This window comes from Cervus elaphus, chromosome 28, assembly GCF_910594005.1.
Source record: "Cervus elaphus chromosome 28, mCerEla1.1, whole genome shotgun sequence".
Lineage (NCBI taxonomy): Eukaryota > Metazoa > Chordata > Mammalia > Artiodactyla > Cervidae > Cervus > Cervus elaphus.
The window spans coordinates 19,215,016-19,229,924 of NC_057842.1; positions in this window are offsets into that span (position 1 = coordinate 19,215,016).

Sequence of the window (14,909 nt, forward strand, 5' to 3'; positions counted from 1 at the left end):
CCCACATAGTGTCTTTTAAAGTTTTATAGATTTATGTTTTCTGTGTAGAATTTTTTTCTGTGTAGATTTTGATCCACTTAAATTTTTTATTATGTAACATAAGAGTCCAACTTCATTTTTTCTCATATGTTTACACACTTTCCCCAACACCATTTGTTGAAAATACTGTCCTTTCTCCACTAAATGATCTTGGCATCCTTGTCAAAAGTTATTTGACTGTGTACATGAAGTTTTATTTCTGGCTCCCCTATTTTATTTCATTGGTATATATGTCTGTGGGAAGGTATACTTTAAAATACATTTTATGTCTGAAATATCTTTAAAAAATATCATCAAAACTAGCTAATATTTTGGCTAGGTTGAGATGGGTTTCCTTTTATAATTTAAAAGCATTATTCAACTAACTTTTAACTTCTAGAGTTGCTGTTTAAAACCAGTAAGCTGGGCATTTGGTGTAACCTTTCAATCTGGAAACTCAAGGTCTTTTTTTCTGTTGAAATTTCCTATAATATTTCTTAAATAATTTTCTTCCTTCCACTGTCTCTCTTCTCTCTTTTGAGTGTATATTATATGGGTGTTGCACTTCATGAACTAATTCTCTGCTCTGTTATTTTCTTGTTTCCATTTCTTTTTCTTGTTGTTGACTTTCTAGGGATTTGTACACATTTATCTTGCAATCCTTCACTGATATTTTAAAATGTTTGCCTTCATTAATTTTGTTTCCAAAACTGCTTTATTGCATTCTTTATATTTTTACAGAGTCAGTATCTGCTCTCATTTTTTTTCAAGATGAATAATATATTTTTGAAGTTTTATTCATCCTCCACGATCTCAAGTTCTTTTTTTTTTTTTTTTTTGATCCTGTTTTCTTATCTTCCAAGTTGTAAGTCTTGCTCAGGTGTCTGATAATTCTTGGTTCCCAGTTCCCAGTCAAAAATGGGGGACAAAAATCTTATTGGTAACTTTGATGGATTGTCAGGACTTGTGAACTTTGAATTTCTCTCTGGGGTAGGATTTCTCAACCTCAGCACTGTTTAAAACTTGGGATAGATTTTCTTCTTCTTTTTTTGTCATTAGCGGTGGAGATTGTCCTGAGCCTTGTACGATGCATAGCAGCATTCCTGACCTCTGCCTGCTAGATGTTAGTAACACTCCCTTCTGCTGTGTCAGCAAAATGTGTCCAGATGTTGCTAAATTTTTCCCTGGGGGAGTGGGGTGGGAAAATTGCTCCCAGTTGAATACTATTGCTTTAGTGTAGGCTGCTTTTTAGAAAAACTTCCTAGAATTGGGCTTCCTAGGTGGTGCCGTTAGTAAAGAATCTGCCTGCCAATGCAAGAGACACAACAGATGCAGGTTCAATCCCTGGGTTGCAAAATTCCCCTGGGGGTGGAAATGGCAACCTACTCCAGTATTCTTGCTTGGGAAATCCAAGCAAGAAACAGAGGAGCCTGAAGGGCTGCGGTCCAAAGGTTTACAAAGAGTTGGTCATGACTGAATGAGCACATATGTGTGTGATTGCACACCCACACCCACACGCACACCCACACACACCCTCTTGGGCTAGTCAGATTCCCAGGAAAGAACCTTCTAATCACTCATTTGTAGATAAAGGTGTGACCGTCAGACTTCTGAGAGCTCAATGGGGCAAGGGTATTGGGAATCTCTGCATTTATATTGGTCTGCTGTTTCATTATTTTCCCTTGTGTAGATGTAATAATTAAGCCCCCAACTCTTTCTAGTATTCATCAGTCTAGAGACCTTCTGTTTTCTTTATCCAAAAATATAAACTTTCTGAGACACATGTACCCCAGTGTTCATCGCAGCACTGTTTATAATAGCCAGGACATGGAAGCAACCTAGATGCCCATCAGCAGACGAATGGATAAGGAAGCTGTGGTACATATACACCATGGAATATTACTCAGCCATTAAAAAGAATACATTTGAATCAGTTCTAATGAGATGGATGAAACTGGAGCCCATTATACAGAGTGAAGTAAGCCAGAAAGATAAACACCAATACAGTATACTAACACATATATATGGAATTTAAAAAGATGGTAATGATAACTCTATATGCAAGACAGAAAAAGAGACACAGATGTATAGAACAGACGTTTGGACTCTATGGGAGAAGGCGAGGGTGGGATGATCTGAGAGAATAGCATTGAAACATGTATATTATCAAATGTGAAACAGATCACCAGCCCAGGTTGGATGCATGAGACAAGTGCTCGGGCCTGGTGCACTGGGAAGACCCAGAGGGATGGGATGGGGAGGGAGGGGGGGGAGGGGATCAGGATGGGGAACACATGTAAATCCATGGCTGATTAATGTCAATGTATGGCAAAAACCACCACAATATTGTAAAGTAATTAGCCTCCAACTAATAAAAATAAACAAAAAAAAATGTAAATGTCCTTTAAAACGAAATTTTCCTTATTTTCCTTAATTGTCTCCATGGGAAAGCCCCTCTACTGGAAACACCCGGTGCTGCCTGTTACTGAACAATTTGGAGACTGCTGTAAACTGGGCTGATTCTGAGTTTTCCTTATTACTTAATTGGTTTCTACCTTTCTTGACTTTGGACTTTTTAACTTACAAAATTCTGTGCTGTAGTCTTCCAAATATATTTGTGGGTTTTGTCTTAGTTTAGGCTGCTATAACAAAATACCATAGACTAGGTGGCTTATAAATAACCAAATTTCATTTCTCATATTTCTGGAGGCTGGAAGTCTGAGATTAGGTATATTTATTTGTTTAAAAAATGTCTTTTACTCTGGGCTTTAGTAGTATTTCAGGAGAGAAGACATCTAGATATATGTCTTCACATTTTTAGCCTCAAAGATTCTTATTTTGTTTTCCAAGATATTTGAAATGTGTAATAAGATATGACCTGTTAAAGCAATATGTGACTTAGACTTACAAGAGTGATGTTCTAGGAAAATGTATTTGTTCAATTTGTAAGTCTGCCTTTTTGTGTTTAACATAGTTGAGAGAATCTGATATACTGAGTGGGTAATTAAGACTTGAATTGTCTAACAGGATTTGATTAATTATGTATGTAAGTGGTATTAAATGTTTTAAAAGGATTTAATTTGTTAAACATGAATTATTATGCATTATTCAAAGAACAAATGAAATTGAGGTTTTTATTTTTAGCTAGAAGTTCAGAAATAAAATAAGATCTTTCAATTTATCTTATGGAGCTAAGTAAAGCAATATTTTAAAATGTATAAATTTAATAAATTAAATATTAATCAAAATATGGAAAATATCAGAAAGAATTTCTTTCCATGTATGAAACCCTGCCCTTCCACCTCCATATGTTAAAAGACCACTGACAAATATCTATCTTAGATTGTAGACTACATAGAAATGCAAAATAACCAAAAGGTAAGCTGCTATAACAGAGATAATACAATTAGGATACAACAGCTAAGGCAGGATACACTAGTTCTAAGGGTTTGCAGTAGTTCAGGTGTGAGATGAGGATGGAATGGGCTGGAATGAGGGCAAAAGCTATGGAGAGACGTGGATAGAGGAATGATTTTGAGAATAATTGCTACTTGGTTACAGGAAAGTTATGGGATGTAAGGAGAAGGAACTTTCATGGAAGGCTCCAAGCTTTCTGGCATAAGCAAATTTGGGAATGAATGGGTCATTTACTGATACTTGGAAAATTGGAGGAAGACTATATTGTGGGTGGGATCTAGCCTTTAAGAGCTAAATTGCAACAATAATCTTTTTGAGATACTTCTTGGCTGTCTAAATGGAACTATAGAGTAAGAGATACAGATATGGAGCTCAGAAGAGTGATCTGGGCTAGTGATAGATGGTATTTCGAGTCTTGTGGTGAGGGGAGTTTGTCAGGTCAGCCCTGAAAAGAGAAAAGTAGAGAGAAAAGAAAAAGAAATCTATATATGGGTTGTCACACATAATGGTAAATTAATTAGTAGGCTGTGGAGCCTATAAAGTGTTAAACTTGTAGGATGTATTTAAACTACATTTTAAACTTAATTAGACAACATATTATTTTGATGTGTAGAAAACAGTTTTCTTTATTTAGAGACTATTTATTAAGCCACTTACGAGTATGGCACTATGCAATTAATGTGCTGTCTGAAATAATTTAAGCAAGCAGAAGTGTGTAACTTCTGTCAGATTAAAATCTTCCTACTCCTGTTCACACATAGAATTACAAAGCTGGAAGGGATATATTAAGTTTGTGTATTCTGAGCCCTTGTCTCTTGCCTGGATTGCTTGCATAATACTTCTGACAAGTGATGGTTGGCCTTTTGATTGAACACCCACAATGAAAGTAGACACTCATATTCTTTAAGAAGTTCATACAATTTTGTTGTTGTTCTTTAGTCACTAAGTTGTGTCCGACTTTTTGCGACCTCATGGACTAGGTCCATACTAGGCTCCCCTGTCCTCTACTATTCCAGGAGTTTGCTCAAATTCATGTCCATTGAGCTGGTAATGCTACCCAACCATCTCATTCTCTGTTGCCTCCTTTTCCTCCTACCCTCAATCTTTCCCAGCATCAAGGTCTTTTCCAATGAATCAGCTCTTTGCATCAGGTGTACAAAGAGTTGGAGCTTCAGCTTCAACATCAGTCCTTCCAATGAATATTCAGGACTGATTTCCTTTAGGACTGACTGGTTTGATCTCCTTGCTGTCCAAGGGACTCTGAAGAGTCTTCTCAACACCACAGTTCAAAAGCATCAATTCTTTGGTGCTCAGCTTTCTTTATGGTCCAACTCTCACATCTGTACATCTGACTACTGGAAAAACCATAGCTTTGACTATATGGACCTTTGTTGACAAAGTGATGTCTCTGCTTTTGAATACACTGTTTCCTGTCATAGGTTTCCTTCCAAGAAGCAAACATCTTTTAATTTCATGGCTGTAGTTACTCTCCTAGTGATTTTGGGTGCCATTTCCTACTTTAGGGGAAGTATATCCTCCCCAGGGATCTAACCCTTATCTCTTGTGTCTCCTGCACTGGCAGGCAGATTCTTTACCAGTATCGCCACCTGGGAAGCCCCTCATACAATTTCATGTGACTGTAATTGCTTCTGGAAGTTTCCCGTATAGTGAACTGGAACATTCTTCCCTGTATCTTCCAACTATAATTCTTATTTTGTTTTAAAGGGCTATCTAGAATATAAAACTTTCAAATATTTAATGATCACCAGTGTGAATTTTCTGGCACAGTGTCAGAACTTCAGGTTCCAGTGTGGCAGATTTCTGAGTTCTTGGCTCTGTTCTGTCATCATTTTCTCTAAAACTGAGTGAACCCCAGTACTCTGGACATGATTCTACCAGGGCAAATTGAGTCCCATTATGGTCTATCTTGTTTGAACCCTGAATTTCCATTAAAGTAGCCTAAGATAACTTTGACTATGTTGGGGGGAGCTGTTATATTACAGTATTGTCTCCTGGAGCTTGAAATCTACTAAAATCCTTTTATAGACCATCTGCTAATCAGGCCTGCTCTCTCTCTTCAGAACAGGTACATTTGATTTTTTTTTTAATTTAATTATAGGGTCTGGCTGTTATCCTGTGAAATTTCCTCTTGTTAATTTGGCCAACCTTTAGAGCTTGTCAAGGATATTTGAGAGCTGAGTTTTGTCCTTAATACATTAGTTGGTATTACCTGTGATTTTGTAAGCAAAGCTGACATTTTTTGTGCTAGCCGTTTCACATGCACTCTTTCACCTGGTGCTTCTGACACCAGGTGCAATGTTGATGACAGATTTTTTTCAGTCCCTGGAGGCAGCATAGCATGTGGTGGAGAGGAAAGTGGGACATGAAATCGACGACAACCACACGAGCTCTGCAGTCTGAGTGTTTCAACACTCTCTGGGCTTGTCTTTCCTTATTTCTAAAACAGGGATCATAATAAGTGCCTTGTGAATTTGTTCTGAGGACAAAATGAAATAATTCCCATAAATCACTTACCACAGCTCATGAACAAAGTACATTTTCAATAAATGTTAGCTTTTGGTTTTATAGTAATTCCTTTCCAGCAAAGGGACTGAGGTCTGGCAGGTTTAATTCACTTTCCCAAGGTCACAAGTCAGTCAGAGAATGAATTAGAGCTTAGTCCACAGGTGCTAGAGTCAGAAATCACGGAATTCTAACCTTGGGCTTGACACTCGCTAATTATTGGTCAATTCATGACCTTGGATTAGTGATTTAAACCCATTTATCATCAGTTTTTTCATCTATAAAGTAGAGAATTTAGGGTCTCCATCAAAGGTTGTTAGGAGAATTCAATTAATAATATGAACAAAATCCATAATGTTTAACTCCTCAAACAATAATTCTTTTTCCCATCTATCTTCATCTACCTCTTGGCTACCCAGACCCATTAGGTTTAAATTAAACAAGATAGGAAAAGCACATAGCCTACAGTATGGAACATAGAATGCATTCACTAAATAAGAAGTAATTTTGCAACAACTTAGACCTATGGGATTTGAGGAAATCAGAAATATATTTCTGAATGTTTTCCCTATGGTTTAATTAACATAAAAGTATAATTTCCAAGTGATTTTAGTTTTTGTTTAAATTGTTTTCAATTTTTATAATATTGTAAAGTAATTGGCCTCCAACTAATAAAAATACATGAAAAAAATGTATATGGGATCGGGATGGGGAATACATGTAAATCCACGGCTGATTCATGTCAATGTATGACAAAAACCACTACAATATTGTAAAGTAATTAGCCTCCAACTAATAAAAATAAATGGAAAAAAATGTATATTAAAAAATAAATAAATTGTTTTCAATTTTAAAATATGCAGTAAATTGAGACAGTAGAATCAAGTGACATTCAGACTATATAAATTCCTTAGAAGTTGAGGAAAGGCAAGGTGCCAAGTTGCCTGTTGTAGTCAGAAAAGATTTTTGACAGAAGTTCTCTTCAGGATGGACCATAAAAGTTGGGTGGCATTTGAAAAATTTTATCAGAAGAGAAATCAGTAAGAGTTAAGAGAACTGTTTTGCCTTCAACATGGAGAGGCAGTTATCAAATTTATCATATATTTAAATTTATCATATATCAATATGAGTGGTGGGGAGAAACAGACCTGAGAGACAATTTGAACTTTTATTGATTTAAATACGTACCTGAGAAAGACTTCTTTGAACAGATTTTTAGCTAAAATAAAATAGAACTACATTTCCACACATATTCATTTGCACACGCCATTCAATCATGTTTCAGACTGAACTTTGCTAGGCAGAGAGGGCCAGTTCCTTTCTCAGGCATTGAGCTCATTTGGGGACAAGGTGGGAATGTCTCCATCACACCGTGTTTAATGACTGTTTAATATATACCATCCTGTGTGCACGCTTAATCCTCACAAGAACCCTATATTGAGGAAGGTAAATTATTGTGCTCATTCCACATGTGAGGAAACTGAGGCTCAGAGAGATTAAATAATTTACTGGAGGCCGCATGATGAGTCAGTGATGGAGCTGAGATTGACTGGGAGAGTTGGGTTCAAGAGATTTTGCTCTCATAAGTGTATATATATATATATATATATATATATATATATATATATGAATCTCATCTCAGAAATGGCCATAATTAACAGTCACACACACTGACGCTAAGCATAGAATTTTCACCTCTAGAGAAAGCATTTTTCAGAAATGTCACTTACATTCCATTCAATATTCCTGAGTTTCAAACTCAACATGGGATGAATAACAGAATGATACAGCTCATTTGCCCTCAAAGAAAGTGAAATTGTTAGTTGCTCAGTCGTGTCTGACCACAACCAAAATTTACAGTATGATTTGAAACAAGTCCATGTTTTAAAAAGCTCTTGTTAAAGATAATTCCATGAAAGGAGAGGATAAAGAATGAGATGACAAGAAATATTTGGTTGCATATATATATATATATATATATATATATATGACCTGGAAGACAATTGAACTTTTATTGATTTAAATACATACCTGAGAAAGACTGATTTGAATAGACTGTTGGCTAAAATAAAATAGAGCTATCTTTCCACACACATTCATTTGCACATGCCATTCAGTCATGTTTCAGTTTGAACTTTACTAGGCAGATAGAGCCAGTTCCTTTCTCAAGCATTGAGACAAGGTAGAATGAGAGGGGTCACCTACGCTGTGTTTAATGACTGTTTACTCTATACCATCCTGTGTGCACTTAATCCTCACATGAAACCCATCAGGAAGGGTACACATTATATATATCATGCGTGCATGTGTGCTGAGTCGCTGCAGTCATATTTAAATCTTTGCAACCCCATCGACTGCGGCCCGCCAGGCTTCTCTGTCCATGGGATTCCCCAGGCAAGAATACTGGAGTGGGTTGCCATGCTTTCCTCATGTATATATCACCTCCCTGTATAATTATGGCAGATTGGCATTGTATGGCAGAAAAAATCACAACACTGTAAAGCAGTTTTCCTCCAATTAAAAAACAAATAAAAAAGAAATACTTGGCCTTAATAAGTAATGAAATATAGACCTATCAATCTAATTTTTAAATATGATTTAAATAAAGCTGTTTATAGTTATTCTCTCCCACAATAGTTAAGCATGTTGGCTTCAAAGAATTTTTTTATATACGTTTATAAAATACTGAAAACTGATCAGACCATAAATGAGCACAGTACAACTCAACTTTTTTCTGAAGAAAATAATGCTAAAGACCAAAACTGATGTCATCATTGAAATTAACAACTTTCTATAATAAGAGAATGGGAAAGACTAGAGATCTCCTCAAGAAAATTAGAGATATCAAGGTACCATTACATGCAAAGATGGGCGCAATAAAGGACAGAAATGGTATGGACCTAACAGAAGCAGAAGATATTAAGAAGAGGTGGCAAGAATACACAGAAGAACTATACAATAAGGATCTTCATGACCCAGATAACCATGATGGTGTGATCACTCACCTAGAGCCAGACATCCTGGAATGTGAAGTAAAGTGGGCCTTAGGAAGCATCACTATGAACAAAGCTAGCGGAGGTGATAGAATTCCAGTTGAGCTATTTCAAATCCTAAAGGATGATGCAGTGCAAGTGCTGCACTCAATATGCCAGCAAAGTTGGAAAACTCAGCAGTGACCACAGGACTGGAAAAGGTCAGTTTTCATTCCAATCCCTAAGAAAGGCAATGCCAAAGAATGTTCAAACTACCACACAATTGCATTCATCTCACATGCTAGCAAAGTAATGCTCAAAATTCTCCAAGCCAGGCTTCAATGATATGTGAACCGTGAACTTCCAGATGTTAAAGCTGGATTTAGAAAAGGCAGAGGAACCAGAGATCAAATTGCCAACATCCGTTGGATCATCAAAATAGCAAGAGTTCCAGAAAAATATCTACTTCTGCTTTATTGACTATGCCAAAGCCTTTGACTGTGTGGATCACAACGAACTGGAAAATTCTGAAAGAGATGGGGATACCAGACCACCTGACCTGCCTCCTGAGAAATCTGTATGAGGTTAAGAAGCAACAGTTAGAACTGGACATGGAACAACAGACTGGCTCCAAATTGGGAAAGGAATACGTCAAGGCTGTATATTGTCACCCTGTTTATTTAAATTATATGCAGAGTACATCATGCTAAATGCCAGGCTGGATGAAGCTCAAACTAGAGTCAAGATTGCCAGGAGAAATAACAATAACCTCAGATTTGCAGATGACACCACCCTTATGGCAGAAAGTGAAGAAGAACTAAGGAGCCTCTTGATGAAAGTGAAAGAGGAGAGTGATAAAGTTAGCTTAAAGCTCAACATTCAGAAAACTAAGATTATGGCATCAGGTCCCATCACTTCATGGCAAATAGATGGGGAAACAATGGAAATATTGTTGAGAGACTTTATTTTTGGGGGGGCTCCAAAATCACTGCAGATCATGACTGTAGCCATGGAATTAAAAGATGGAGAGGGTGTGGAGAAAAGGGAACCCTCTTACACTGTTGGTGGGAATGCAAACTAGTACAGCCGCTATGGAAAACAGTGTGGAGATTTCTTAAAAAACTGGAAATAGAACTGCCATATGACCCAGCAATCCCACTTCTGGGCATACACACTGAGGAAACCAGATCTGAAAGAGACACGTGCACCCCAATGTTCATCGCAGCACTGTTTATAATAGCCAGGACATGGAAGCAACCTAGATGCCCATCAGCAGATGAATGGATAAGGAAGCTGTGGTACATATACACCATGCAATATTACTCAGCTGTTAAAAAGAATTCATTTGAACCAGTTCTAATGAGATGGATGAAACTGGAGCCCATTATACAGAGTGAAGTAAGCCAGAAAGATAAAGAACATTACAGCATACTAACACATAAAAGATGCTTACTTCTCGGACGAAAAGCTATGACCAACCTAGACAGCATATTAAAAAGTAGAGACATTGCTTTACTGACAAAATCCATCTGGTTGAAGCTATGGTTTTTCCAGTAGTCAGGTATGGATGTGAGAGTTGGACTATAAATAAAGCTGAGTGCCGAAGAATTGATGCTTTGTTTTTCTTTTTTTAGAATTGATGCTTTGAATTGTGGTTTTGGAGAAGACTCTTGAGAGTGCCTTGAACCGCAAGGAGATTCAACCATTCAATCCTCAAGGAAATCAGTCCTGAATATTCATTGGAAGGATTGATCCTGAAGCTGAAACTCCAATACTTTGACTACCTGATGGGAAGAACTGACTCATCTGAAAAGACCCTGATGCTGGGAAAGATTGAAGGTGGGAGGAAGAGGGGATGACAGAGGATGAGATGGTTGGATGGCATCACCGGCTCGAGGGATATGAGTTTGAGCAAGCCCTGGGAATCGGTGATGGACAGGGAGGCTTGGCATGCTGCAGTCCTTGGGGTTGCAAAGAGTGAGACACAACAGAGCAACTGAACCTAACTGTTTGTATTTTAAGTCACAATAGGAAAATTGAAAATTCATAACACTTGTGTAAACCATGGAAGATTTTAAATGTGATGTTGTTTTGACAGTGTTTTAAATTTGAGTCACATTTTTTTCTGATTAGAATTTTTATAAAGACATTGAGTTTTGGGATTTTGAAACTAGTTTGTTATAATATATTGTGCCTAATCATAGTATTTGAGTCACATTTTTTTTCTGATCAGAATTTTTATCAAGACATTGAGTTTTGGGATTTTGAAACTAGTTTGTCATAATATATTATGCCTAATCATATTTCTTTTCTAGGACTATTGTGAATGTGTAGTTTTATGTTTAGGGACAAGGGAATAATATATTTATAAAATAATATTAAATCCAGTTTTAGCTGCCTATTTTAGACACTTAGTACTTGCAGAAATCCATGTTATATTTGAAGTGAAGTGAAGTCGCTCAGTCATGTCCGACTCTTTGCGACCCCGTGGACTGTAGCCCACCAGGCTCCTCCGTCCATGGGATTCTCCAGGCAAGAATACTGGAGTGGGTTGCCATTTCCTTCTCCAGGGGATCTTCCCAATGCAGGGATCAAACCTGGGTCTCCCACATTGGAGGCAGATGCTTTAACCTCTGAGCCATTTACCACACTGAATTTTTTTTCTTTTCTTTCTTTTTTTGAGAGTGACTCTCACTGTTAAGTTAATGTACCCTTAGGGTGCAAATTTTTGTGTTCTGATAAGCAAGTGATTATATTAAGGTGGTGGTGAGGGGGAAGACAACCTTGATTCCATTGGGAATCTTGCTGCTGCTGCTGCTGCTGCTAAGTCGTGTCAGTTGTGTCCGACTCTGTGTGACCCCATAGACCGCGGCCCACCAGGCTCGCGGAAAATCACTTTTTCCTATACTGTTGAAGTTTCTTTTTGGTAAACAGTATTTTCCTAAAAGAAAAAGGGTGGTGGAGAAATTGAGGGGTGTACATTTCCTCAAATGACCAGCATTGTATTCTGGGTATCTCGCAATGAGCAGAGTGAAAACTGTTCATTTTTCATTCTGAAGTAAAATACTTTCCAGAACTTGGAGTTTGCTTGTCCATTTGTTTTGTACATTTCTTCTCTGTTTGTGGCTGCTGTCTTTTTTCTTTTTTTAAGTTTTAATACTTTCTATAAAGATTTTGTAAATATGTCAAAAATGAGAGACTCTGCTCTCAGAAATGTGAAGGAAGAAAGACTCGCACCAGAGCCGGAGAGGAGAGATCATGGACAGAAGGCAAGGTTTGAGGGACAGCTGGGCTTGAACAAAGGTCAGTCTCTGACCCATTTGGGTTTTGGTCTTAGTCTTTAATCCAATAGTGACGGTACAATTCTTTCAACATGAAGTATTGAGTGGACCTTTGGGATTTCTGCCAACTCTATCTGTCAGTTTAGATGGGACAGAGCATAAGACATTAATAGATCATAGTTGAGCTGCATTTTTGTGCACAATTTTAAAAGCTATTCTATTTTATGGCTTAGATATCTCCTCTACGATGTAATTCAATTCTCTCAGCTCTTGAGATCTGTTCCAAGTTCTGTGCTAATTTCCTTGTCTTCTCTTGTTCCCTACTGAGCTTTAGGTAGCATGATGAGCATTGGAGTCAGAGTTGTGACCCAGTCAATCAGAAGCTCGTGGACAGCCTATCATTAAGGTACCTTGAACAATAGCCTCTTAAGGCTGGAAAGCCTGTTCCAGTGTATATTGTGTTGCTTAGTACCAGCTGTAATTTGACTTCAGAAAACAATAGTTAAGGGAAAGATAAACTTTTCCCTAGAGCCAATTTTACTGCTTAATAATCACCACACAGTATCTGTCTTCAGGCAAAGGCAGGGGGACTGCAGACTGGCTTCCACTTCATTCCACGTGATGTAAAGTGGAAACCAACAAACTAGACAAGCAAAGCAGAATGCAAGCAAACTAAAATCCCTATCTTTTCTCTGCACTATATTGAAGAGACACTGGGAACAAAAGTAACATTATCATCAATCCATATGAATAAAAAAATAAAGATTAAACTTTCTTGATGGGATTAGCACTTTGGTTTGTAATATTGCCTTTCTGCCTCCTGTAAAAAATTTTTGCATTAGTCTTCTGGATGCCCAAAAATGGCATACTAATTTTATTGGTCCATGGAAACCTGGGACATATAATGAGTTCACAATGTATTTACTAATCTATAACATCTTAAACTTTTTGCAAAGAGCTGGATAATTAACAATCATAGAGTGAAGTACATAGAAGTAGTTTCTCCTTGAAACTGAATTACTTTAAAAATGTATTAATACTATAATCAAGAATCATTGATAATTAATTAAGGTAGTAACTAAAGCTGTGAAGAAGTGTTTGTATACTTTTCTCAGTTGGGATGCTTATTATCTGCTTATTTTGGGCAAGATTTTGATGAAATAGCTAGTTTTTAAGCTATAATTTGCCTGAGAAATGATCTATGTACATGTAAAAAGCTCTCACATACAGTTCTTAGGATTCATAGAGTAAAAAGAACAAGAACAGCAAGTAAACTATACATTTTAATAGCACACTTTGAAAATAAAATATGGTTTATAATGATGTACATGCACTGAAGAAATTTAAAAAAAACATAGAAATCTTAATGAAAATAAAAATCACAAATACTCCTACCACTCAGAAATGATTAATATTTTTGATTTTTAATTTTTTACTATCTTTTCAAATTAAATATTTTTATTTTTCCCAGCTTTATTGAGGTATATGTGATAAATGATATATATTTAAGTGATTTGATATATGTATATAGTGTGAAATTATTACCATAAATCAAGTTAATTAAAACACCCATCACCACACATAGTTACCATTTTCAGGCATACAGTGAACACACTTAAGATCTACTGTCTTAGCAAGCTTCAAATATGCAATACAGTGTTATTACCTATAGTCACCTAGATCTGCATCAGATCTTCTAACTGATCCATTTTACAAACTAAAGTTTGCACACTTTGAGCAACATCTACTCATTTCCACCACCACCTAGCCCCTGGAAGCACCATTTTGCTCTTTGTTTCTATGAGTTCAACTTTTTGCCGGATTCCAAATGTGAAATTACACAGTATACATCTTTTTCCATAGGACTTATTTCATTTAGCATAATGCCTTTGTTTCATTCATGTTGTTGCAAATAACAGAATTTCCTTATTTTTTTATGGCTGAATACTATTGTGTTGAATCTATATACCACATTTGTTGGGAAGATCCCCTAGGGGAGGGCATGGCAACCTACTCAAGTATTCTTGCCTGGAGAATCCCATGGACAGAGGAGCCTGGCGGGCTACAGTCCATAGTGTGGAAAAGAGTCGGACACGACTGAGTGACTAAGCGCAACACAGGTCTCTGGCTTTAGTAAATACCGCCAGTTTTCCAAGGTGGCTGCACAAATTCATAGTCTCTCCAGCAGTAATGAGAGTTCCAGTTTACCTCATCCTCCTCAATTCTTGGAATTGTTGACTTCTTTAATTTCACTCATTCTGATGGAGTATTTTTATTCAGTTTTCTTTTTTCTGATGAATGATGATGTTGATCATTTTAAATTAGCTTATTAGTCCCTTGGGTATATAGTTTTGAAATGTTGATTAGCTCTTCTTATTGAAAAATTATTTTCAATAATGTTTTTTTATGGCTTTGTAGCAGTTTTCCCATATTTGGGTATATATTTTGGTAGATGTATATATACATTTTGGTAGATGTATGTATTATGAATATTTCCCTGTCTGTGGTTTGCCTTTTCACGCTCTTAATGGTATCTTTTGATCATAGTATGGTCTTTTAATAACTATACAGTCACTCCCTCTCCCTAACAGCTTAGTTTTAAAAATAAGTGACAACCACTATTTGGATATGGGTTAACATTTTATGAAGTAAAACAAAAAATAAAAAAATTTTTTTTTAGAACTTGTTACTATTTTCA